This window comes from Nicotiana tabacum, chromosome 11 (genome assembly GCF_000715075.1).
Source record: "Nicotiana tabacum cultivar K326 chromosome 11, ASM71507v2, whole genome shotgun sequence".
Taxonomy (NCBI): domain Eukaryota; kingdom Viridiplantae; phylum Streptophyta; class Magnoliopsida; order Solanales; family Solanaceae; genus Nicotiana; species Nicotiana tabacum.
The window spans coordinates 65,309,683-65,336,130 of record NC_134090.1 but is presented as its reverse complement, the minus strand read 5'-3'; the positions used below and the strand labels follow the sequence as shown (position 1 = coordinate 65,336,130).

General features: G+C 38.5%; 1 long non-coding RNA gene across 4 annotated transcripts; it reads left to right on the top strand.

The window, feature by feature from the left end:
* Positions 1 to 424: 424 nt before the first annotated feature.
* LOC107813860 (uncharacterized) lies at positions 425 to 4,872 on the top strand. 4 transcript variants are annotated; one of them, XR_012696574.1, is made up of 5 exons: positions 425 to 551; positions 1,889 to 2,017; positions 3,244 to 3,986; positions 4,079 to 4,136; positions 4,523 to 4,872. It is a non-coding gene; the product is annotated as an uncharacterized LOC107813860 (long non-coding RNA). The 4 variants fall into 4 exon arrangements; XR_001654447.2 differs by lacking the exon at positions 3,244 to 3,986; XR_001654446.2 differs by lacking the exon at positions 3,244 to 3,986 and having other exon boundaries at positions 1,889 to 2,119.
* Positions 4,873 to 26,448: the final 21,576 nt, after the last annotated feature.

Below are 26,448 nucleotides of genomic sequence, written 5' to 3'. Positions count from 1 at the left end.
GATTATAAAAGAAACTTTTTCTCCTGTTTCATCTAAGGATGCATTTAGAGTTATGATGGCTCTTATGGCTCATTTTGATAGGGGTGTTCAAAACCGATCCGAAACCGAAAATCAAACCGAACCGAAGCTTAATGGCTTACTAGTAACGGCTTAACGGATGGAGAACAGATTGAATTTTTTTATTAACGGCTTATCGGTTTGGGGGCGGATTATTCAATTTTCTTAACAGATAATCCGTTAACCCGTTAAGAATACCCGTTAAGAATATATATATATATATATAATTTATTTTTATTTATATATATTAAATATAAAAAAACAAAAACCCTTGAATAATCAAAAACAAAAACCCTTGACCGGTTGACCTGTCTGTGACATGAATGAGAAAGGTGAAAGTTCGAATAGTATGGTAATGGGGAGGCCTAATCATAGAAACCCTAACGCCTAAACCAGCAGCCATCAGTCCTCGTCGTTGTCGACTTCCGCCAGCCACCGGTCTCCCTCTCGCCGTCTCGTCTCTCCCTCTCGCGGCTTCTTATCTTCTTATCCAGGTACTCTTACTTATGATTCCCATCAAAATCAACTGATGACATACTTACTCTAGTAGTAGAGGTACCACAATATTTTTCTTGGATAAAACCAAACTGGGTTTAAGAGATGAGCGTGCCCTGTGAAGGGATTTAAAAAATGGGTCAGAGATTAAGCTTCTCCATTGTTTGCAAATGCACCTTAACCTGCACAATGTCTTTGCCCATAGCCTTGACAAGATGTTCATCATCACATCCTTGGACAACATTATCATCTCTGCTCTATGGCTAGCAAACTTTTCCCTCAATTATCATAAGTTTGCTAGTCATTTTTTTTTCAATATACAGTTTTTTCTCATTATTTGTTGTTGAATTTGCTGATTTTGTTAAACGGATATGTTTACAGTAGGAAGAAAATAATAATAAATTCTGACATTTTCCAAGTTTCAACTTTCTGCTTCTGAAATGAATTCACAGGAGCAGCTTCTTTGGTTTTTAGAACAATTTGTAGTAAGAAAATTTGTCTAGTGGTTTAGTAGGGGGTTGACGAGATTTAGCTAGATTGTCATAAAAAATGCCATTTTCTAACATCATGAATAAGTTTTTTGGTTTTTGTTGGGACTTTATAGAGGAGTATTTCTCACAAATTTCAACTACACCTTGTTAGAGATTCTTATGCTAGTATAGGAGATATCGAGAAGTAGTATTTTCATTTTTATTTTTATTTTATAAAATGTTTGCTTGATATGGTTTTGAATGGGGAACATGGTGTAGTCATGATTTATATAGCCCACCCTAGCTTGTTTGGGATTGAGACATAGTTGTTATATTATGAGTACTTTTTGGCTATTTTTAGGGCATTCGATTGGGATCCCAATTTTTGTCACTTTCTTAAATTTACAGCTGTTTAGGAGGTGATTGCCAAGATCCAATACTTTGTGTTATTTATCAATCAAACATGACAGTAGAGGTGCAACCTGAGACAACTCAAGTAGTTGAAGAAGTTGTTGTTGATTTTGATAATTTTAGGATTTTCTTCTTCGTCTTCATTTCTCTGTCCTTATGTTTTGTACTGTGCCCTTTCTGTCTCAATTTCAATTCAAGAAACTCAGGGCTAACGAAGCGCTAGTATTGTTTAAGCCATGAATATGGCACGATGATCTCTGCTTATTGCTATCCCTTCTCAGAAGTCAGTGACAGTTAAATTAATTAATCAAGACTAAATGTTGATCCTTAATAATTGTGTTTTCATCGTTTAGTTCATTGCTAGAACATGCTCTAGTTTTGTTTAATGCAAGCTCAAAACTAGTCCATTATAACTTGATGTCTTTATTCTCATTCCTTTTCTTTTCTTGTTGCAGTGACTCATACATAGCTGAAAATATACAAAGTGATAAGGTGATGATGGGTGAAAGTGGGGCTTCTAATTCAAATGCAATAAGTCAAGCTCAAACAACAGAGTTAAATATAACCAACAAAAAGAGAAAAAGGTCTGTTGTGTGGGATCATTTTATAGAAATTATTACTTCTGAAGGGAGTACAAAAGCAATGTGACTATCGCTTTATTGAGTATGTATTTAAGACCAATGACGGTACGTCGACACTTATTTCTCATAAGCTTAAGTGTCCTAAACAACCTGCTATTGTTGATAAAAAGCAATCAAATTTAGGCTTTCAATCTGCTCCGGGGGGTAGTCAGGGTGACGTAGCTGTTGTTACTTGGAAATTTGATCAAGAAGAATGTTGGAACACATTATGTCGTATGGTAATAGTTGATGAGTTTCCTTTTAGCTTTGTTGAGAAAGAAACTTTTATAGACTTTATGAAAGTGGCACAACCATATTTTCGGATCCCTTCCTGTAGTACTGTAATTAGGGATTGTTTTGATCTTTTTAATGAAGAAAAGCAAATGTTGAAGAGATTTTTTTATAGAAACAAAACAAAGAGTATGTATTACCACTGATACCTGGACTTCTATACAAAGAATCAATTACATGTGTATCACTGCCCATTGGATTGATAGTGAATGGAATATGCATAAGAGAATAATTAATTTTTGTCCTATTGTTAGTCATAAAGGCGAAGATATGGCAAATAGTATTTGTAGGTGCTTACGTGAGTGGGGGATAAATAAGATTTTCACTGTCACAGTTAATAATGCAAGCTCAAATGATGTGACAGTAAAAGAATTATCTAAGTAATTAACAAAAATGGGAACTAATTTGATGAATGATACTCACCTCCACGTGAGATGTATGGTTCACATCATGAATCTTGTGGTCCGGGATGGTTTAAAAGAATCTTCAGTGTCTGTTGAACGTGTAGGCATGCAGTGAGATATGTTAGGCAGTCTCCAGGTTGAAGAGGTTTCAAGAATGTTTTGATGCTGAACAACTCAATTCTAAAAACACTTTATGCTTAGATGTTCCAACTAGATGGAATTCCACCTACTTGATGTTGCGCAGGGCTGTTGAATTTGAAAGTGCATTTTCACATTATGCTTCTAGTGAAATTGGCCCGAGACATTATCTTGAGCATTCTTATATTGATATTGGAATTCCTACAGGTGAACTTTTGAGTAGTGATTGGGAGAATGTAAAAAGAATTACAAAGTTTTTTGAAATTTTCTATCTTCTTACTTTGAAGATATCTGAATCACGTTATGTTACATCGAATATTCATTTTCTTGAAATTTGTGTTGTTTGTTTATTTGAAGCAATTGATAACAAATGAAGATACAGTTTTAAGTGAAATGGCAAAGAATATGAAAGAAAAGTTTGATAAGTATTGGGGCGATCCATGGAAAATGAACAAGGTATTTTTTATCTCATGTATTTTGGATCCACGTTACAAGATCGAATCGGTTGGCTATGCACTTGTAAAGATGTTTGGTGTAAATCAGGGGGCAACTATACAAGCAGAAGTGACGAAGTACATGACTTCATTATATAGTGAGTATGTAAAGTCCAACTCAAAAGGTGTTGTGCTTGCTTCATCTTCAGATTGTTCTTTATTGGACACTTCAACTTCCGGGCTTTCTGGCAGTCAAGCAAGCACCCAAAATATAGGACTTTTAGAATCACTCATGCAAGATATAAAAAAAATATAAAAATGGGAGTGGAGGTGTTGATACTAGGACAGAGTTAAATAAATATTTAGGTGAAGAAACTGAGGATGATACTAAAGAATTTGATATTCTTCTTTGGTGGAAACTGAACTCGGCTAGATTTTCTATTCTTGCGGAGATGGCTCGTAATGTATTAGTTGTTCCGGTTTCAAGTGTGGCATCTGAATGTGCGTTTAGTACATGATGACATCTTCTTGATTCATTTAGGAGTTCATTAATTCCTAAATTGGTGCAAGCTCTAGTATGTCTTCAAGATTGACTTCAAAATAAAAAATTAAAATAACCTATTAGTGTTGAGGAAGATCTTGATAAAATCGAGCAGCTTGAACATGGTAATAATATTGTTACTATATTTGTTGTATATAAGTGTTGTTGATATGCTTATATTTATCGTACGAGTCATTATTTTAATTTTTTTCTTCAGATTTAGCCAGCAATGGAAAAGACCCTTCCGTAATTGACGTGTAGCGTTAATATATTTGGTAAGAATTCGAATTTAGGCTAATGTGGTGCCCTCTAACATGCGACATGTCACATTTCTTTAGCTTACTGTGAAACTACATTACAAATGATCATATTGGATTCTTCTGAAGCTATAAGTTTATTTGAGTTTTTCAAAATGAATTTTTTTCCCCTGACTACTTAATATGCTGAAAATATGAGTTTCACTATACCCTTGCTCTTTAAATGTGGATGTAGGGTCTGAAACTCATATAATTAAGTGTTGTCATCAACGTCTGGTATTTTGAAGGATTAAGATTGCTTCTAGTACCTATTTCTCTTGTACTTTTGTTGATTATCTTTAAATGTGGATGTAAGGTCTGAAAAATTCATATACCTACTTCTTGTTTATGTATACTGGTTGCAGGTGAGACTGTGACTTTAATTGCTGAGACTGTGAAGTGAGACTGTGACATTGATTGCTGCAGTACATATGAGTACAGAAGCATGGTGATAAGAAGAAAGTGGAATTGATTCAATGTGTTCTTTTTCCTTTTACTGTACTTTTTTGTTTTTGAACTAGTTGCTTACACTATGTTGTTTCATCCTTTTCTGAAGAATTTAGAAAGCAAGGTCACATGATTGTGAACTTCCTTGCTGATTACTATCAAAATATTGAAAAATATCCAGTTTGTAGCCAAGTCAATCCAGGCTATCTCAAAGTATTGTTGCCAAAACCAACATATTAATACATGCTCTTTTGTTGCTTGCTTTTTATTTGATGCGTATGATATGCTTTATCTCAATGTTATTGATAATGAAACATGCATTGAGAAACATCATTGCATGTGTCAGTAGATCCTCTGATATAACAAGTTTGGTGGAAGTGGTGGTGAAGGAGTGGAGGAATGGTTTAATTGTTAGAATATGATAATTTGATGCTGAAACTATAAACTCAAGAGTCAAACCTTGATGTTTCTCATTATTATTCTTACTTATATCGAGAAATGAATGGGGATAACTCATTGGCAAAGTCCTAATTATTTTGCTTATTTTCCTTCTTCTGGTAGTACTGCTGGATTCCTAGAATCATTGATAATTTTGCTAGGCCGATAAACTGCCCGATAAGAGCTAAATCGATACTAATCTGCCCGATACCTTATCGGGCAGCTAGCAGATTAATACATTTAAAAGCCAATAATCGATAAGCCAAACCGTTAAGAGTAAATAACTGCCAAATTCACCCGATAAGCAGCCCTACATTTTGAACTAGAGTTGCACCAGATGGATGTTAAATTGCTTTCATGAATGGGATTCTGCTTGAAGAAGTTTACATAGTTCAACCTAAAGGGTTTAAAGAAGCTGGTAAAGCACATTTTGTGTGCAAACTTAATAAATCTATATATAGGCTTAAGCAAGCCTCCAGGCAGTGGTACTCTAAATTCGATGAAATCATTATAAAATTTGGATTTGTGAAAAATAAGCTTGATGAATGTGTTATTTTAAAATAGTTAATGGTAATTTCATTATTATAGTTGTCTATGTTGATGACATTCTGCTTGCCATAAATGATTTGGGCTTGATGAATGAGACAAAACTATTTTTGTCCAGGTCTTTTGATATGAAAGATCTTGGTGAAGCCTCTTTTGTTCTTGGGATAGAAATTAAAAGTGATAGGTCACGTGGTTTATTGGGTTTATTACAACGTTCCTATATTGAGAGTGTTCTTAAAAATTTTAATATGCAAGAACGTAGACCTGGTGTTGCATCTGTTGTAAAAGGGGATAAACTTAGTAAAGATCAATGCCCGAAAAATAAAGTTGAAATGAGAACCATGAAAGATATGCCATATGCAAGTGTTGTTGGTTGTTTGATGTACATACAGGTTTGTACAAGGCTTGATATTACATTTGTTGTTAACATGTTGGGAATTTTCTTCTAATCCTGGGTGGGCACATTGGGTGGCTGCAAAGAAAGTGATGAGATATCTACAATGCACTAAAGACATTCTATTTCTTGGAAAAGTGACAAACAGAGTATCACTGCTACATCCACAATGGAAGCTGAGGTTATTGCTTGTCTTGAGACTACTTCACATGATATCTGGATGAAGAATTTTCTTACTAAATTACAAATTATGGATTTTATATCTAAGCCGGTGACTATTTTTTGTGACAACAGTGCAGCTATGTTCTTCTATAAGAATAACAAGAGAACAAGAGGCTCTAAGCATGTTAGCCTTAAGTTTCTTAAGGTTAGAGACATGGTAGAAGAAGGTGATGTAAACACGTGATTTTTGCCCTATATGAGAATTACTCCCAAAAAATTCAAAAATAAAGTAATTTTTCTTGGTGTGCAATTTTATGATATTTTGAATAATTATTTGTATTTGTCTGTGCATGTTTATTTGTTAAATTAATAAAAATACAAAAATATATCGCATTTTGCATGTAAGATTTAATTCTACAATTGTTAGTAATTAAATTTGTTTTACAAAAAATAAAAATTACAAAAATAGGCATTGTTTGCATTTTTAGCATTTAATGTCCAAATATACAATTTTATGCTTAATTATTACTTAATTGTGCGTTAATTGTTATTGGGAGTTAATTTGCGCTTTTATAACTTAATTTAGTTCTTAATAATAGTTTAAGTATTTTTATAATTTAGTTTTAGAAAAATAAAAGAAGAAAAGAGAGCAAAAATATAAGGAAAGTCGGAATTGGGCCTCTTCTTCGATTTCAAGTCACAGGCCCAAAAAATGGCCCAACCTTCCCTATGACCCAGTCCATTTCGAACTGGGTCGACCCAGTCCATAACCCAACACCCCTATTATCTTACAAACAACACAAAACAAAAAAAAGGAGAAGAAAACCCTAAAAAATGGTTAAGTCATCCACCCCCCCTCCTATCTTCATCTTCTTCCTCAAGCTCCCCTCCCTAGCATCAATGGCTGCCCCTCCATCCTCCTCACTGCACACACACACACACAACATTCTCCATCGTCCCATCTACCCCAACACGAGCAGCCATGGCTGCTTTCCCCCCGTTTCCCGTTGTCAAAACCAAACGATCATTGGAGTAGCCTCACGTCCACCACCGTTGCTCCGTCGTGCTGTTGCGTCTTCAGCTTCACCATTGCTGCTGCTGGTCACGTTTTTGCTTCAGCTGCTCCTCGCCGCGTCTGCCTTCGTCCTCTTCGTCGAGCTCAAGCTTGAGCTCGACATCCATGGTCGCCACTGCTTCATTCCGCTTCAGCTTCCTCGTCATGCTGCTCACGCAGCTGTTACTGTTTCTGTTTCGTCCTCTCCATTCCAGCTGCCTCGTCAAGCTACACTGCTGCTGCCATGGCCAGCTGCGGGATGCTTCATCTTCCCTTCGTCTTCTTCGTTTTGTCAAAGGTCGAGTTTCTTTCGTTGAGTCGAAGCCCAGACGGATTTGTTTACAATCGAGTTCGTCGATGATTCATCTCCGGTTAGTTGTTTTTGAGTTTTATTTTTGTCCATATTTCGTTTTTATATTTCTCGAAGTTAAAATCGTTAAATATTTGATTCTTGTTTTGTTCGTTGTTCATCGTTAAAATAATTTTCTAGTGTGTTCATGTGTTTTGATTGAATTAATTTTCAGATTTCAAATGGAAAGTTAATTAGTGGTTTTTCATGTTTATTTCATGTTTGTTTTATTGTTTAGGTAAGAATTTGTTAGTTTGATGTTTGTTAGATTCAAATTAAAATTTAATTGATTATTTCTTCAATTTGTTTCATGTGGTTATATATTTTCCAGAAATTATTAATGTTGGTTTAATCATTTAATCCGTCATGTTTGTTGTGTTAAAATAGACTCATTCATGTTCATACTTTGTTTGATTGTTCTTGAATCCGAAATTTGTATAGTTTGATTTCTTGTTTATCATTTATGATTATTTCTTGAATTTGTTTCATAATCTTGTTTAAGTTTAATATAGGAATTGTTTGTTGTAATGTTGTTAGAGTTGATTTTAAGTTCAATATTATTGAATTTAGAAATCTGAATATACTTGTTTGTTGTTGTTGTTGTTGTTGAATCCGAAAATAGGTTTGTTTGTTGCTAAAATATTGTTCAATCAAATTTTAGTTGTTCTTTGTTGTTCAATTTGTGTGCATGTGATTTGTTGTTGAAATGTTGAAGAAATCATGTTCATGTGATTTGTTGTTGAAATGTTGAAGAAATCATGTTCATGTGATTTGTTGTTGAAATGTTGAAGAAATCATGTTCATGAGATTTGTTGTTTGAATTTATGTAGAAATTGGTCATATTGACTATATTTTGGTTGAGTTTGATTAATTAATTTGTTATAGCTGATGGGGTAGTTGGTAATTTCAGTAAGGTCGGAGGGGTAGTTTAGGAATTGTACATTTTGTAATTTTTTATGTGAAGCATGAGGGACAAAATGAAATGGGTGGTTTGTGATATAGTTGTTTAATATAAAGGGGGGACAAGACAAAATTTAGTGGGGAGGAATCTTGTATTTATTTATGTTAGGCATGGGGGACAAAAAAAATAATGGGGTGGTGTTATATATTTATTTAATGTAATGGGAATAAGTGGGAAGATAATGGGTTTGGTAGAGAAAATGGATTGATTTTAATTGATTAAAGGGTTGGGATTATATATAGGAAGTCTTGAACACAAGACACAGACAGATAGAGAAACACACAAATAGAGAATACAGATATGGAGAACGAATTTGAAGATAGGAGAACAGAACAGAAAGAAAATAAGAGAGAGAGAAAAAAAAGAGTTGAATATTTAAGAGAGAGAAAAATTCCGAAAAATATTCAAACCTTCAAATAAAAAAAAAATATTCTGCTTTTTTTTATTGTTTGAAATCAGCATTAATTGTTGTTGTTTCATAAAAGTTGGAAGCATTTGTTTTGGGATTACTACTCCACCGGTCTGTTACTGGGTTGTTACTGTTGCTGGGCTGTTGTTGCTGTGTTGTACTGTTATTACTGCTGCTGATTCTCATCTTCATTTTCTTTTGCTTCCAATATCAGGTACACAACTGAAAAGCTGGTTATTGTAATCCGAATATGAAGCATGAATATGAAAAATGAAGTGTTGAAATTCTGAATTAGTTTTAATTATATTCTGATTTTTATTTGTATGTACAAATTATTTAGCTTGCAAAAAATCACAATCATGTAGCTATTTAATACACATAGTGAAACATTCGACGATAGCTTAACAGTTGAACTATCTGCATATATTGCCTAAATAAATAAATGGTGTAGTAACTTCGTCGAGTCAAAAATCAAACGAATAGGCCATCTAGTAGGAACTTGGTAGAAATATTGTTTAGAGTAAATATTATTGGTTAATTTCAGCATGTAAATAAATTAAGATTTTTATTTTATTTTATTTTGTAGAGACAGATTTAACAGAAAATAATGTAGGCATTTTAGGATTGTCTTTTAAAAATAAATGAGATGAGTCTCGCCCAATAAAATGCACCAATTGCGGGGCCCTCAATAAATGTTTAATTGAGTATTTAGAATTCGGGATGGACTGTTTAGTGAATTCCACGGTCTTACCCATAAATAATAATACGTTAATCGCTTTAGGCACGATGTTAGTAATAATACATTCTTAAATACGGGTGCGCATTTTTGCGACCCAAATCCAAATCCCAAAACATTGAATAAAATGTGTTCCGGATTGCGGGTGCATTTCATGTGACGTAATCCAAAGACATGTTTTAAACAATGTTCACATTCTTGTAAAAATAATAATAATAACAATAAAAGCAGTTAAAATTTAAAATTGCACTATAGTTTTTGAACATGTATTAAAATCAGATATTTTAGCCATTACAACAGTTTAAGCGACCGTGCTAGAACCACGGGATTCGGGGGTGCCTAACACCTTCCCTCGGGTCAACAGAATTCCTTACTTAGAATTTCTGGTTCGCAGACTTCCTTTGGAAAGTCGAATATTTTCCTCGATTCGGGATTAAATTGGTGACTTGGGACACCCTAAATCTCCCAAGTGGCGACTCTGAAATAAATAAACAAATCCCGTTTCGATTGTCCTTTAATTGGAAAAACTCCCTTGTACCCCCGCGGGGGCGGAAAAAGGAGGTGTGACAGCTCTGGCGACTCTGCTGGGGATAAAACCCAGAACCACTGGTTCAGGGTTCAAGAATTCGAGCTTAAAATAACTGTTATAGTTGGCTTTATTTATTATCTGATTTTTACATGATATATGCTTAATGTGCTAAATGATGTTTTTACCGCTTTAATATTATTTGAATTGTGTATATAAAACTGCTACGAAACCCTTCTTCTTTCTGAGTCTTCTGAATTTATGGTGTACACGTGCGCGTGGCCCACCTTTCTGTTAGAAGTCATACCAAATAAGACGAAGTTGAGACAAGTAACTAGGCCGGGCAGACTTTCGTGCTCCCGGTACATTGCCCCCATTTCGGCTCAAGCTGTCCACTTGGGTAAGCCAGGGCTAGAACAATATGCCTCAGGTTTTTCACTTAGAATAACTCAGCTACCTGCCGGATCCCTAGTAGGAACGTTTGTTTGCATCACGTGCATTTGACTTTGGAGGCTCAACACAGGGGTTGGGTCTGTCTAGGATATGTGTACCAAAAAATGAAAATGACCATCCTGATGCATCTTACTTGCTACTATTTGCGCATTTATTTGATTCGGACTTGTGTGTTGACTGACTTTTGAATATCAGGAATAATATTTTGAAATAAAAAAAAAAAAGAAATAGCGGTTAGGGAATTGATTGTTTATTTTTGAAAAAAAACCCAATGCCTAAATATTGTCAAAACTCTGCCGAAATTTCGAAAAAATGAAAAAAAATGTTTTATTAGTTTGTTTTACTAAAAAGCAAAGGAAAAATAAAAAAAAATAAAAAAAGTCGTTGTTCTGTCTTATTTTTTTTAAAAAAAAAGTATATAAAAAAAATATATAAAAAGGAAAATAGTTTGTCTTCCCCTGAAAATGACAATGAAAAAGAGTCTTACTTTTAAAATAGTTTTTTTTATTTGTTTCTGAAAATGCCAAAATGAAAATGAAAAGAGTCGTGCTTTGAAAGTGGTTTTGTTAGTTGTTGTTGGAAAAAAAATACTATTTTAAAATAGTTCGGTTAACTTGTCCGAACTACGCGGGTTTGATTCTCACCGGATGTGAGAAACGTAGGCAACCCTCATCGGGTCCAACCCCCCTTTTTTGCTAAAATAGCCAAAAACCAATAAATAAACAAAAAATAAATATGTCAAATTTTAATTTTGTCATAAAGAAGTCGGGTGACGCTGTTTTATCAAGACATAGCCGAATGTTCCCGAAAGGGACGCCGGAAGGCTGACTTTGCATAAACAGCCACCTTTGGGTCATTTTTTTAAGATTTGGTCCAGTTGACCCACACAGCCTTAAAAATCTTCATCCTCGAGGCACTGAAGGGCCGTGTTTGCAACACCACGTTTTCATTGTAATTTGAAAAAAAAAGAGTCAACGGTCAGGTGAATACCGTTTGGATATTTGGTCAAAATAAGCCGAGCCAGCTTCGGCCGCGTCTTAAACCGTTCTTGCCGAAATAGACTTAGAGTATCTTTCAGTTGTCGAAAGGCTATTTTCGTAAAAGAACGGTCAAGTTTGTAAAGTGTCAAAATAATCCTCCCCGGCCTCAAAATTCATGTAAGATTTGGAAGGCGCCACATTTGCAAAAATAATCGCTTGGTTGCATTTGTCAAACGGAGAAAGGAAGCTGGCCATTTGTTTTGGAGTTTGTAAATCTTTTTATTAGAATATGTGGGTTGTTTGATTTTCGAGCTTGTAGGTCATCTTCAAACCTTTGAAACCCAGTTTGTTTTAATATGAAAATTGAAAAAAAATGTTTATTATTGTTTATCTTTTATTCGTCCGAACTACGCAAGGTCTAATTCATGCAGGGTCATGATACGTAGTCAATCTCCATAAGATTCGACCACAACAAAAAATGAGAAAAAAAAATTGAAAAAAAAAATCGAAAAAAGAGGGAAAAAGATGTTGCTAGTAATAAGAGCCGACTGAGTCCATTCTAACATGTTTTGTTTTGAATTGTGAAGAAAGTTGAGTTGGTCGGTTTGTGGTAAGATGGAAACACAAGATCCAAAGAAAATGATAACTGACACCAAAGTTGTTAGAAATGCTCAAGAGACTCAGAGTCAGAGGGTTCAACAAGAGTCTACTATGCCGGGAAAAAATAGAATACTGAAACAGCAAATGACCGGAGGGTGTCAAGCATGGGCCAGTGGGCAAGGACAGCCTCGTCATGAGTCACAATTTGCGACACAACAAGAGCAGTACCACTATCCTAAGTACCACCCGTACTCGTTTGATCTTCCAGCAAAGATTGAAGAGACTGCCCGAAAGATGGTACAAGAAGAAATGACCCAAAGAGTGAAAAACCTAGAACAATGGTTGAAAAACAGGCAAGGGTTGTCTGGTCAAAAGAGTGTTGCATTCAAAGATCTATGTATGTTCCCCGATGTCCACTTGCCGCCTGGTTTCAAGACTCCCAAATTTGACAAGTACGATGGACATGGAGATCCCATTGCCCACCTGAAAAGGTATTGCAATCAACTGAGAGGTGCGAGAAGAAATGAAGAATTGTTGATGGCTTATTTTGTGGAAAGCCTTACGGGAGTAGCTTCCGAATGGTTTATGGATCAAGACACGTCTCGCTAGTATGTCTGGGACGACATGGCACAAACATTTGTCAAACAGTTCCAATACAGCATCGACATTGCCCCAGACCGCATTTCCCTTTCAAACCTGAAGAAGAAACCAAGTGAAAGTTTCAGGGAATATGCCATTAAATGGAGAGAGCAAGCAGCTCGAGTTAAGCCACCCATGGATGACCACGAGATAATAATTGTCTTCCTTCAAGCGCAAGAGCCAGATTACTTTCAGAACATGATGTCCGCAGTTGGCAAATCCTTCTCGGAAGCAATCAAAATGGGAGAAATAATAGAGAATGGTCTTAAGACAGGAAAAATTATAAGTCAAGCAGTTTTTAAAGCTGCAACTCACGCTGTCCGGGTTGAGTCTGATAATTTTTGCGACACAAATGAGAAGATTGAAGAAATCATGATGACATCAGGGTCAAGAAGAGGTCCTAGGAGAACATCTCGAAGGTATGAGCAGCCTCCTCAAGTTTTCCATGAATCCCCTGAGCAATATTATCCCCCTCAGAACCCACAACACTCTATTGTTCCACCTCCATATGTTGCCCGGCCACCAAAACACCCCAGAAGGCGAGCACGAGCGTCACAAAATCTCCAGAAGCCTCCACATAACTTTCAGGTGCCCTATAACCCACATCCAAGCCAGAGGTATAAAGGGGAACGAAGGTTGAAAGATAATTTTACACCAATAGGAGAGTCTTATGAAAGATTATTTGAGAGGTTAAAGCATCACGACATGATTGCATCTATTCCTCCAAATCATGTGGACCCACGTGCAAGAAGATTTGACCCTTCTAAAAGGTGTGAATACCATTCCGATGCCCAGGGGCACAATGTTGAAAGTTGTCGGGGATTTGAAAAGAGAAATAGAAAGGATGATCCAGGAAAATCTGATTGTGATCCAAGATAGTGACACCCAGAATATCGCGCAGAATCCTTTACCTGCACATCATGATGCACATTTTATAGGGAGGATGCCTGGTGACATGGGATTTTAGAGTCATCCCGGGAAGCTGCTAACTGATGATAATGATATTGAAGTTGGTAACGGTCTTGGCAATGATGATGCAGAACTCAATGGCTAAAACACCGTGTTGGGCAATTGGAAAGGCGCTCCATCTCCTGGTCAGCCAGAGAGAAGTTTTGGCGGTTTATTTTGTTGTCATTTCTGTCGTTCGGATTATTTCAGGGTTGTAATCCGGATATTGTCTTGTGGTCAAACCCCCTTATCCTTTTATTTGTCTAGTACCTAATGTGCCATATCTGGTTTAGTTTTAGGGTTGTAACTGTTTATTTTGTTGTTTAAACAGTTCTACCATTTGTCTAAATGCAAATTCCGGTCTTTTATTATCTCCAGTCATCTTCTTTGTTTAGTTTTATTTACCCTTTTGTTTTGCTTTTGTTCAACGCCGATTCTAGTGACATGACATGTGCGCACAGTCTAAGCCTAATCTTAAAAGTTGATCGTAAAGCCATTTGGGGATGATCGGGTCCCCTTTGAAAATAAGAACAGTTTGAGATCATTTGAAGCCCAAACCATGAGAAATTTGGGCAAGTAAATGAGAGTGTTGTCCAACGATGTTATGTGTGGATATGGTTCTCTGGTGCAATCAAAAGATGTTACCAATGTTTTCGGCGGTTTGTTTAATTATGTTGTTTGTACTTGGCGTGTTTTGGAGATTGGAATGACGAAGGCATTTTGTTCTACTATCCAAACACTTTATCCTTCGTTAGCCCTTTGAGCCTTATTTATTGTTCTTTCATACCCCTCTTTCGGAATCAGTAGCAAAGGTTAGAAACACAAACGTGAAAAAAAAGAAAGAAAAGAAAGCAACTAAGACAACAAAAAAAACAACAAAAAAAATGATAAAGTCAGAAGAAAACAGAGGAATTGGGAACTACGTTTGACCTGATTCCTCAAAGAGGATACGTAGGCGCTTCACGGCTCGGTCATAGGGTGCATAGTATGCATAGTGTGCATGGCGTGAAAAAATAAAAAAAAAAAATAATAATAATAAATAAATAATCTCCAAGCAAGAAACTGGGGCAAGGGTTGCGCTTGTTATAAACAAATATGATTTCGAAGGTTGTAATTTTGAACCCCAAATTGATTTGTTTTTTTAGCCTTTAATACCCTTTCTTTCTAGCCTATCCAAAACCCGCATTACGGTCCAAAGAAAGACCTTCTGATCAGTCTGCAAAAGATGCCAAGTCAGACAAATGAGAGTCTTACCGGCGAACATAACATTCTGTTCCACAGCAGAAAGGACTCTAATCTCCAGCAGAGAGAGTCATACCAGCAACACTCCAAATCCCCAGCTGGAAAGTGATATAAACGAGAGAGTCTTATCGGTGAAAAATCTTCACGGACACCATAAGGCGATGAAATCTGAGAGAAAAACCAAAATGAGAGAGGCTTGATAGTGAAAACCCTTCGGGCACTACAAGTCGAATAAGATTGGGAATCAGATGGGGAATTGTCAAGGGAAGATCTGGAAAGACGATTGACGACGGAGGATAGGCCGCAGGTGCATGTCATGACCATTAGAGTCGGTGTCTGCGTTTGATAAGTTTTTATTTATAGTTTCTTTTGTTAAAGAGTCATCATTTTCCTTTGTCTTTTATTCTGTTCCTTTTTATCTTTCTCCTTTCATAGAAAAAAATCCCCAGTAGAGTCTGTTTGGTCAAAACCAGTAGAAAATGACTTCAAAATAGACCATCAACTCTCCAATCATGCAAGAGGAGATCTGGCTAGTACATCCAAGTGGTATAGTCAGCAAGGAACAAGCACAAGGCCAGTGTCAAGAAAGATATCCCCAGCAAAAAGGAGATTGACAAAAGGGTTAACGAGTGTCAAGAGGGATACCTTGCCGAAATCGAAGGTTATAAACCTCAACGCCAAGGCCTGTGGACAAATTAAGGAGAGCAATGAGCATGATATGGGAAATTCATGCGAGACTAAAAGGTCGGGGAAAATGCAAGTTTCCGAGCCATGCCACGAAAGAAGAGGGATATCCCCAGCAAATAATATCATCCCCAACAAGTTTTGGAACGCAGAGCAGGGAAGGAGAAAGGGAAAAGCTATCCCAGTAGGCGTATCACAACCAACCACCGCATTTCAAACTAACAAATTTTGTTTGATTTGAAACAGGTAAGAGAAATGGCATTTATAACGGAAATGCATGCCACAAGAAAGATTGTCAAACTGGGGCAGAAAATTTTCTTTTCAGTTAGAAAATTTTCTGGAAATCAGGTACCCATTGTGAGCACTTGATTTTTGTTTTACGCAACAACCGCTCCAAAAGAAACAAATAATATCAATTGGTCTTGCTGTACATTTGTTGGATTTTTACGTGGCATTTTTGTTGATAGTTATTTGTGATTTTCCCACAATTGTTTTATTCAAAACAAAAACAAAAAAAAAATATATATATATATATGTCTGTATGTCGTGTGAACCGTAATCCGTTTATTAAAAGAAAATATAATAAAATGTGTGCATCCTTCATTGTATTTTTGCCATTAAGTGTTTAGTATAATTAAATGTCAATGCAAGTGATAATTGTTATTTTTTGAGTATTAATTAATATTGGTATGATTTTTATTTTTAGGAATTTTATCTTTTAAGTTGTAAAAAGGAAATATTGGATTTGGGCCATAATTTTGAATGAAATCAGGCCCAAAACCAATACAAACGACCCAGTCCCACCAGGCCCTCTGCAAGACGCCTAAACGACGTCGTACAGGCACCATCTCTGTGAGCCGTTGATGGATTCAAAGGAACGGCCCAGATCTGGCCAATCCTTTACTTAAACGACGCCGTATGAGGCCTTTTAATCATAGCCATTAATCCATTCCTCATCCTACGGTCAAGGTCACTTCCCCATAACCCATGATGAACCCGACCCATTTCCACCTGGACCAACCCAAACCCCGTTTAGATGAAACGACACCGTTTCTCCTAAGCCTTCAGATCCAAGCCATTGATCTCGATTGATCCAACGGCTGAGATCAACCCACCCATTACATATATAAGCCTCCTACCATACCCTGCCCCCCTATCCAAGACCCCGCCTTCGTCCTCATCCCCTTCCCCTCCAAACCCTAGCCGCCCCTGTATACCTTCACCATGAAAGTCGGCGGCATGGACGCCGGTGACCCCACCCTTAACACCATAGAACCCCCTTGCCATCCTGAACATGGATCTGTTAACCACTTAGCTCAAATCCCCTCCCACCGTCTCGAATCTTCATTTGAAGATTCGAGTCGGAACCTGACTTACACCAATCGACCTCAGTTTCATACCAGATAGTCCCCAGACCCCCTTCGTGACCAAACCATGCTTGGTTTGGTCCGAATCTAACCAGGGAAACACGAATCCCAGATCTGATTTTTTGAACCCTAGGTTTCCTCGTGCCCGTTCCGTATCTGTTTAAGCCAAAGAGATTAAGGTCTAATGGACCTTAATCGAAGTGTTTCTCATCTGAGAAACACTTCGATTAAAGTCCGTTCAGCCTTAAGAAAGGCCTGTTCGAATCCAAACTGAGGCTCTTTGATTTTTCGGGATTTAAGGTGAGTTTTGTTTTCTTTTTTTTATTATTCCATGTGCTGAGTAAAGGTCTGTTCATGTTTTTTTTTAATTCGTGTTTTTGAATTTTACCAACTGTGTCCTGTCCACCTTGCCTGAACCTCTGTGTTTGATTGAGTCTTTCCTCTACTTGTTACTGATAATGTGTATATGTGTATGTGCTGTGCGAACAATTGAACTTCAAATTTTGACTGATCAACTGATTCCTCGAGTACAATTTTGCTTAGTCAGTACAATTCAAATCATGTGTTCGATACTGTTAAATGTCTGATTTTGGCTTCGATTGTATGTGTTTTAACTAGTATAGTCGAATCGATATACGTCGTCAATTGGTTTCATGTTAGAATGGTAGCAATTTGACTCAGGCTTTTGTAATTTACTGAAGCATTGTTGAATCAGATTAATGTTGTTGCCACTCGGTATTAATTTGTTCAGCCAAATCAGAAAGACATTTAAAGGATTGATTTATTAGCTAGGTTTCAGATTTTAATTTAGTTGATAGCATTGTTTACTCCATCTCTCAGCCTTGGGCAGCATGTGCATTACAAAGTAATGGACAGCATGTGCTGTCAGAATACATTCTGCTGCCCATATTCTGCTTTAGTTTCAGAAATAATAAGCATTACTCAAAAGGTAAGCCTGCCAAGGGAATATCATGGGGTTGTGTTCTTATTTAAATAGTGAGTGGAAACTGAAAAGGGGTAGCACATGGGAGGGTGTTCTAATTGTCTAAACAGGCTGTTAAAGGGTTGATTTTAGGTTTATAAAAGAGGGGACTTCCATCAGTTTTAGGGAGACATCAGATAGATCCGATAAGGGAGAGCAAAATACATACACATACACACATAGATAGGCATACAGACCTTAAGATAGACATAGATACACACACACAGACAGAGAAAAAGAGAATACACACAGAAAACTTAGTTTGGAGATTGAGAGTTGAAGTTCTGAAAAGCAGAAAATTGGAAAAGAACTCTGTTTGATAACACAGACAGACAAAACTAGAAATTGCATTCTTCTTGCTGTCTTGATTTCAATGGTCTTGACCTGTTTGTCCAATACTGATTTCTTCTAAATCCAACTGAGTCTGCTGGTTGTTTGTTGGTTTACTCTGGGATTTGGTCTAGCTGGGATCTTGATTCTATTCCAATTATTTTGCTTGTTGCTGCTGCTGCTGCTATTCTGTTTCTTGCTGCTGCTGATTTCCCTATCTTCTTCCTCTTCTCCTTTGCATTTTCAGTATTTCCAGGTACACATCTCGAGTCTCACATTGGTGTAGCTGAATGTAACATTGAAAAGCATGAATAGAAAGATTTGAAGGAGTTATAATCACCCGCTATTTACTGACTGCCTTTTCATAAATGTTGTTAAGTTGTGTAAATTTTAGTTTATAGCTAATAGAGAATACATTAGTAAGTTTGTACTTAATTAAAGTTTATGTTAATTTGAAACTGTGGTATTTGATTCGTTTAGTAGCATATAGGATGTAAATATAATTCATGGAATGCGAAACTATTTAGTACGATTGTTAAAATTAAATTCACTCTTTCAGCATGCTTTGAATAAGTAGGGGCAAGTGGCTTTTAAATCTAACCAAATATGATATAGTTTTGAATCACCCAGTTCGATTTCCTTTAGGCAGTTTATCGGATTAGTTTTGAACATCATCAGTAACATCCTTTGATAAGGAATTCTTTAATCCTGTTTAAGCAAGTTAATTTAAATCCGATTTTAGGATGTTGTTCGGATTAAGTGTTGTATTTCGTCGATCTCGCATGTGACTTCTTTGTCCAATTAAAAGCATGTTGCACAGGGTATGACGTCTCTCCATGTTATAAGTAATTAATCAGAAATTGACAAGGATCTGGGTTAGGCCAAAGCATATACTTGAATTAACGTGTGTCTTTCTTCTTCTATTTTTAGACAAACGCATTTAGAAATGTAGCCGCTTTAGGATATCCTTTCTAAAATAGAGACGAGCCTCGCCAGATAAAAATGCAAATTGCGGGGCCCTCAATAACTAACCATAATAAATATTTAGAATTCAGGACAGGCCGTTTAGTGAATTTCATGGCCTTCCCCGAAAATAATAACGCGGTTAGACTCTTTAGGCGCGGCTTAATTAAATTACATTCTTAAACTCGGGTGCACATTGATGTGACCCGAATCCAAATCTCAACGGAGTCGAAATGTGTTAACAACTACGGGTGCATTGATTGTGACGCGGTTCGAGATGCATTTTCACGACGTTGCAATTCTATAAAAATAAATGATAATAATAAAATCGGTTTAAACTTAATAAAAGCACATAAGTCAAAACATGTATTTAAATCAGATATTTAGCCATTATAACAATTTAGCGACCGTGCTTGAACCACGAGACTCGAGGGTGCCTAACACCTTCCCTCGGGTCAACAGAATTCCTTACTTAGAATTTCTGGTTAGCAGACTTCATGTGGAAAAGTCGAAAATTTCCTCGATTTGGGATTCAAGATAAACCGGTGACTTGGGACACCAAAAACCAAACCTTTCCCAAGTGGCGACTCTGAATTAAATAAATAATCCCATTTCGAATATTGTCACTTAAATTGGAAAAACTCCCTCGCGCATTCTACCCTTCGGGGCGGGGCGCGCAAAAAGGAGGTGTGACAGCTCTGGCGACTCCGCTGGGGAGTGTGTTAACCCAGAACCACTGGTACAGGGTTCAAGAATTCGAGCTTAGAATAATTGTTATATTTGGCTTTATTATCTGATATTTATTGCATGTTTTGACATAACGTGCTAAATGTTGTTGTTTACCGCTTTGATATTATCTGAACTGTATATAAACTGTGCCGAACCATTCTCTCTTCACCTCCGGGGAGAAGCTCGCTAGTCGAGGCTCCCTATTCTGTTAGTGTCGATACCTAAAATAAGAAAGAGGACGGATAAGTTACGAAGCCGGACGACCTTTTGGTTCCCGGTAAGTTGCCCCTCCTCGACTCGAGTTGTCCGCTCGGGTACACAGTCTAGAACATCTACCCAGGTTATAAACCTAGTATAACGAAACCTCATGCCGGATCCCTAGTAGGAACGCTTATCTGCATCATGTTGCATTTGACATAGGGGACTCAACACAGGGGTTGGGTCCGTCTAGGACAGGCAACCTGGAATGAAAAGACCATCCTGCTGCATCCCGTTTGTTCTGCGCATCTATTTGCTTCAGATCTGCATGTTGACTGGTTTCCAAAAAATCTTCAAAAAAAAAGAATAGCAGAGTAGGGAGATAATTACTTATTCTTTTGAAAAAAAAACCCATGTCCGAGTAATATCAAACCTAACCGGAATTTTCTAAAAAAAATTATAAAAAAATGATAAAAAAAGGCTTGCCTTTCAGTTCGACTATTCCTTTTAATCATTTTCAAAATCCAAAGAAAAATATATAAATAAAAAATCAATTTTTTTTTATTGTTTCATTTGTAGCACCTCTTTAAAAGATTTTCAAAATTTCAAAAAAAGAGGAAGTTTAAAATGTGTAAATATTTCCTTGGTCTCTTTTCAAAAATAAATAATAAAATGAAAAACAAAACATATAACAAAATTTCAAAAAAAAGGTTATTTTTCTTTTCTTTAAAGGATTTTATTTTTTGTTTCCCCTATTTTGATCCGACCGAACTATGCCGGTTTGATTCTCGTACGGGGTGAGATACGTAGGCAACCCTCGGCGGGTCCAACCTCCCGTTTTTGCAAAAAAAAAATGAAAATCTAGATAATTTTAATTTTTGAGTCTAATAAAGTTTATCACCCTAAATAAATGTGCAGGATGAGCACGATACAAAACGAACCGTTTTCAATAATGACCAAGATCCCTTTTGAGTTGCGATTATGGTGGAACGACTTAGGCAAGGAGGGACAAGGCAAAGTGAGGAAATATCTGAAAAATCTCCCGGATTTACTAGACATTCAACCTCGGGGCGATATTATCAGATCATTGGTCACTTACTGGGATTCGGCGCACAATGTATTTCATTTTTCAGACTTCGAACTCACCCCGACGTTGGAGAAAATAGCGGGATACATTGGGGGTGATGAAGCTCCATTAAGGTTCAAATACTTGATTGCACCTAGGGCCGTCACGGTACACCGGTTTCTGGATTTTCTGAAAATACCCCGAACATTTCACCATCCAGATCTTGCCAAAGGTTTCTGCAGTCTCCATCTCATGTATGCTAGATATGGTCATGAGGGCGGGTTCAATAAGCCGGATTTCAAACTGTGTAGTAAAGGCAACCGACAAAAGTGGGACGAACACAGGCAGTTAGCTTTTATGACAGCCTTCTTAGGTCTTATAGTGTTCCCAAGGAAGGACGGCAACATCAATCTAAAAGTAGCTGGGGTCGTCAGTACTTTGCTCACCCAAGATAAAAGTACTCTGGCACCTATGATTATGGCTGACATTTTCCGGGCTCTCACTGCTTGTCGAGCCAGGGGCGACTTTTTTGAAGGATGTAACCTACTGTTGCAAATATGGATGACCGATCACTTATGCCACCGCTTTCCGCTCTTGGGTTACGGTTCGCCCGAGAAGACTTGTATTGGAGAATTCTACACTAGAGTCAAAGGTTTCAATCTACCTGAAGGCGTCACATCATGGACCTCATTTTTCCGAACTCTCACTGCTAGCCAAATCCAGTGGACGCTCGGATGGTCGCCTATTGAGGAAATCATATACATGCCAGCAACCAGGCCCCACTTTCTGTTGATGGGACTTAAAAGCATCCAACCCTACGCACCATATCGGGTTTTGAGGCAACTTGGGAGGTATCAAGTGGTGCCGAAAGATGAAGATCTGAGTACCCAAGTGATTGAGATCAGTCCAGACGGTCGTTTTCCCGAAGAAGAAGTTCGCCAAATCTGGAGTGAGTGCCAACATCTGACGGCAAGCACTTGTGTAATGGATATAGCAAAAGGGGAAGTTGCCCCAGGATATCACGCTTGGTTCAGGGGCGACCTGTCTTGTGAAAGACCGGCTAAGAGACCGCATCTCAAAGATTTTGTGGAATCGTCCCAAGGGCAATGGAACTGGTTAGCAAAAGAAAAGGGGTATCGGGCTGAGATCAGTGATTTGAAGCTACAAATTGACAGCCTGAAATTCAGTAACAGCATACAAATCGCGGCGGATCGAAGCGAAAAGAATAAATTGGTCCGAGAGAATGAAGAACTTAAGGCCCAAATCCAAAAATTGAGTTTGTCTCTTGATGAACAGCCCAGAAGTCGATCAGACCAACAGTTGATTAAGGGTTTGAGAAGAGAAGTCGCGGAATGGCGAGATGGTTTAGAAGAATCGGGAAAGATTATGGCGAAGCTCAAGGCACAGTGGGGAGTAAAGGTAGAGAAACATCGCCGATACTTGAACCAATCGAAACGCGACCACAAGAAAACTGTTGCCAAAATGAAGAGAGAGATGGCTATACTTGAGACCAAAGCAGTTAATCAGGCTAAGGATTTCCAAATTGAGAACAGATACTGGTACGACTTATTGGCCCAGATGAAGTTAGAAGTACGGCAACTGAAGAATTAACATACACAGGATGCTCAGGTATTCAAGATGTGTAGCGATAAGATAAAACGACTACTCTTAGAGAAAAAGCAAACCAGAGATAGGATCAAGGCCATTGCCCATGCCATCACCAGACGATGTCTACGATGTGAGAACATGACCAGCGTTACCGTCCTCTCGGCAGTGATGAGTTATGTCAAGCAGACCATGCATGAGCTGGAGCAACTTGAGAGGGATCTCACACCTAGGACCGCGGCGAGGCCGAACGATGCCCCGCGGACACCAATTTTCAAAACCATAATGCACTCATAAGTCAAGTCTGTATCTTAGCATCTTCTACCAGTTTTCCCATCAGGGTGATTTTTAGTCTGGGTTTATTTTCAAAGTTTGCTCTTTCTTTTGCAAAATGTAGTTTGTAATAGACGGTTTCAATAATAAAAGGTGTGTTTCTTTCATTTGTGTTTTGAACTACGTAATGATCTGATTCACGTGGCGTCGTGATACGTAGGCAATCCTCATCGGATCTGGTCGCATTTTTACCGCAAAATAAAAACATAAAAGAAAAACAAAAAGAGAAGAAAAAAAAGATAAGAAAAGAGAAGCCTAAAAAGAATGCCGGGATGACGCATGCTTTCGTCGCAAACATGTAGAATTCACTTAACTGTATATGTGCATCATGCTCAACGTGAGGTTGCCTATCTGTTATTTATTTCGAATTAACCACTCGTGTGTCGTTGAGTATTTCCAGGTTTTTTTTGGAAAAGACGGTTGGTTTGGTGAAAGTCTGGCCTCGCACTCATACTTCACAAGGTCAAAGAGAAGTGTTCAACTACCTGCTGTTAAGACCGGAAGCAGTACTCACACTTACTTCACCAGGTCAAAAGGAAGTGTGGAAATGTCTTCAGAGATTCCGTTGCAAACAATCCCTGTTTCCGAGGAGAGCTCGATCTCAGCCGTCCTCACACCTGAATCCACAACTGCGGAGGAAAATAGAATCCTACGGCTCCGCATGTTGGAAATGCTCGACGACTGGAATAATGGGAAAGAGCCTCCAAGTGTCGTCCCCGGATTCCCTGAGTTATTCTCCAGGTCAAGTGGGACTTCTAATGTCCCCATAAATTATCCTGCTACTCCATTCGGATACCCAGCCACTTCAGCCTTCTCTGCTGGATCGCCTTCTGAGCCTCATCCCCGAATGTCAGCCACCGATGCAAGCATGAACATCTTTACTGCACCGCCCTGCCCGATTACAGCACAGCCTGCTACGTACAAACCAAGCTTTGACTCGTCCTCTTTTACATTCCAAGCACCCTCATTCTCAATGGAACTAACTAGGTTCCCTACCAACACTAATCCTCCACCGCCTCAGTGCGATCTTGCACCCGGGCAGGATCAGAACCCCAGAATTGCAGAACAAAATGAGATGGCCAAAAGAATGAGAAGCCTTGAACAAAGTTTGAAAAATATGCAAGGGTTGAGCGGACAGAAGAGCGTCTCTTACGCCGACCTATGCATGTTCCCTCACGTGCACCTGCCAGTGGGTTTCAAGACCCCAAAGTTTGAGAAATACGATGGGCACGGTGACCCCATTGCACATCTTAAGAAATACTGCAACCAATTGCGGGGAGCCGGCAGAAAAGAAGAACTGCTAATGGCATATTTTGGGGAAAGTCTAGTGGGGATAGCCTCGGAATGGTATATGGACCAGGAAATGTCTCGATGGCATATATGGGATGATCTCGCCAGAGATTTTGTGAAACAATTCCAGTATAACATCGACATTGCACCAGACCGAAATTCTCTGTCGAATTTAAAGAAGAAACCTTTAGAAAGCTTCAGAGAATATGCTATTAAGTGGCGTGAGCAAGCGTCAAGGGTGAAGCCTCCCATGGATGAGGTGGAAATGGTCACTACCTTTCTCCAGGCTCAAGAGTCTGACTATTTCCAAAACATGATGTCAGCCATGGGAAAGCCATTCGCGGAAGCGATTAAGATTGGAGAGATGGTGGAGAGTGGTCTGAAAACAGGTAGGATTCTGAGTCAAGCAGCCATAAGGGCGACCTCCCAAGCCGTCCAAAGCGGGTCCGGAGGAATAGCAAGAGGGAAGAAAAAGGAAGAAACGACCATGGCAGCTTCGGAAGCAAGGGAATATCATCATCCCAGACCCCGTTTTCCAGAAAGAACCCCACAACACTACTACCCCCACTCAAATCTGGCATATGCTCATCAACCCTATATGGTCATGAATGCCCAGCCTTATGCCCATCCACCGCAACAAGCCAACCGAGGCCAAGCTCCACCTCCCAGAAATCAGCCTCCTTACCGCAACCACTATAACCCACAACCTCCGCAGAATAACTTCCGCCCTCAGGAGCCACCTCGAAGACGGACTTTCACGCCCATCGGTGAACCATACTCTACTTTGTTCCCGAAGCTGGTCCAGTTGGGTTTCTTGCAACCAATCCCTCAAACGAGGCAAAACCCGACATCACCTTCTTACAAAGCTGGAGTCAGATGCGCCTATCATTCAGGGGCCGAGGGACATGATACAAATGACTGCTGGTCGTTGAAAAGAGTGGTCGAGAATTTGATAGAGCAAGGGAAAATAGTGCTAAGGGACGAGGAGATCCCAAATGTGACTAACAATCCATTGCCTGCTCACAATAATGGGCCGCTGATCGGAATGATTTGCGAAGATAAAGAATTCGACCCTGCTCTGAAAGCTATAATCGCCATTGTCGACACGGGGAAAAGGCCTGAGACGGACCAGAAACCAGGAAAGGGGGAGGAGGCCAAGGCTATAAAGAGCGAGCCTGAAAAGAAAGTGGAGAAGAAAATGGTACCGGTAAAGGATGGGACTCTTTACATACCACGAGGTCAAGCTGAGAAGACGCAGAACTTCGGGATCAAAAAGGCAAAACCTATGTACGTGCCAAAAGGGGCCTATGTGGTCCGGGGGACGATTCAACCACCTCGGCTGAATGAGCCAGTGGTTATCGGATGCGTGTCACAAAAGCCAATGACCAACCCCTCCACAGTGCCGTAGAATTATCAGAAGACTTTGGTAATGTACAAAGGTAAAGAGGTCATGGGAGAACTTCCAGAAAATACTTTCATTGGAAGGTATTCAAATACCCAAGAGCTAAATAACGCCACACAAAGGCGCTTCCCACCAAAGAAGCCTGTGAGCGTTGAAGAAGCAGAAGTGTTCTTCCAACAAATGAAAATGCCGGATTACGAAGTGATAGATCAACTGCGCAAGTGCCCCGAGCAAGTGTCCATGCTGTCATTGTTGATGAGGTCGACCGAGCATCAAAAGATCTTACTGAAGACCCTGAATGAAGCATACGTGCCAGTTGAAACCTCGGTTGAACAACTAGAGCGGATGACAGAAAGATTTTTCGCCGTCAACCAAATCTCTTTCAGCAAGAACGATTTACCCCCGGAAGGAGCGGCACACAACAAAGCCTTGCATCTAACAGTGAATGCGAGGACTAC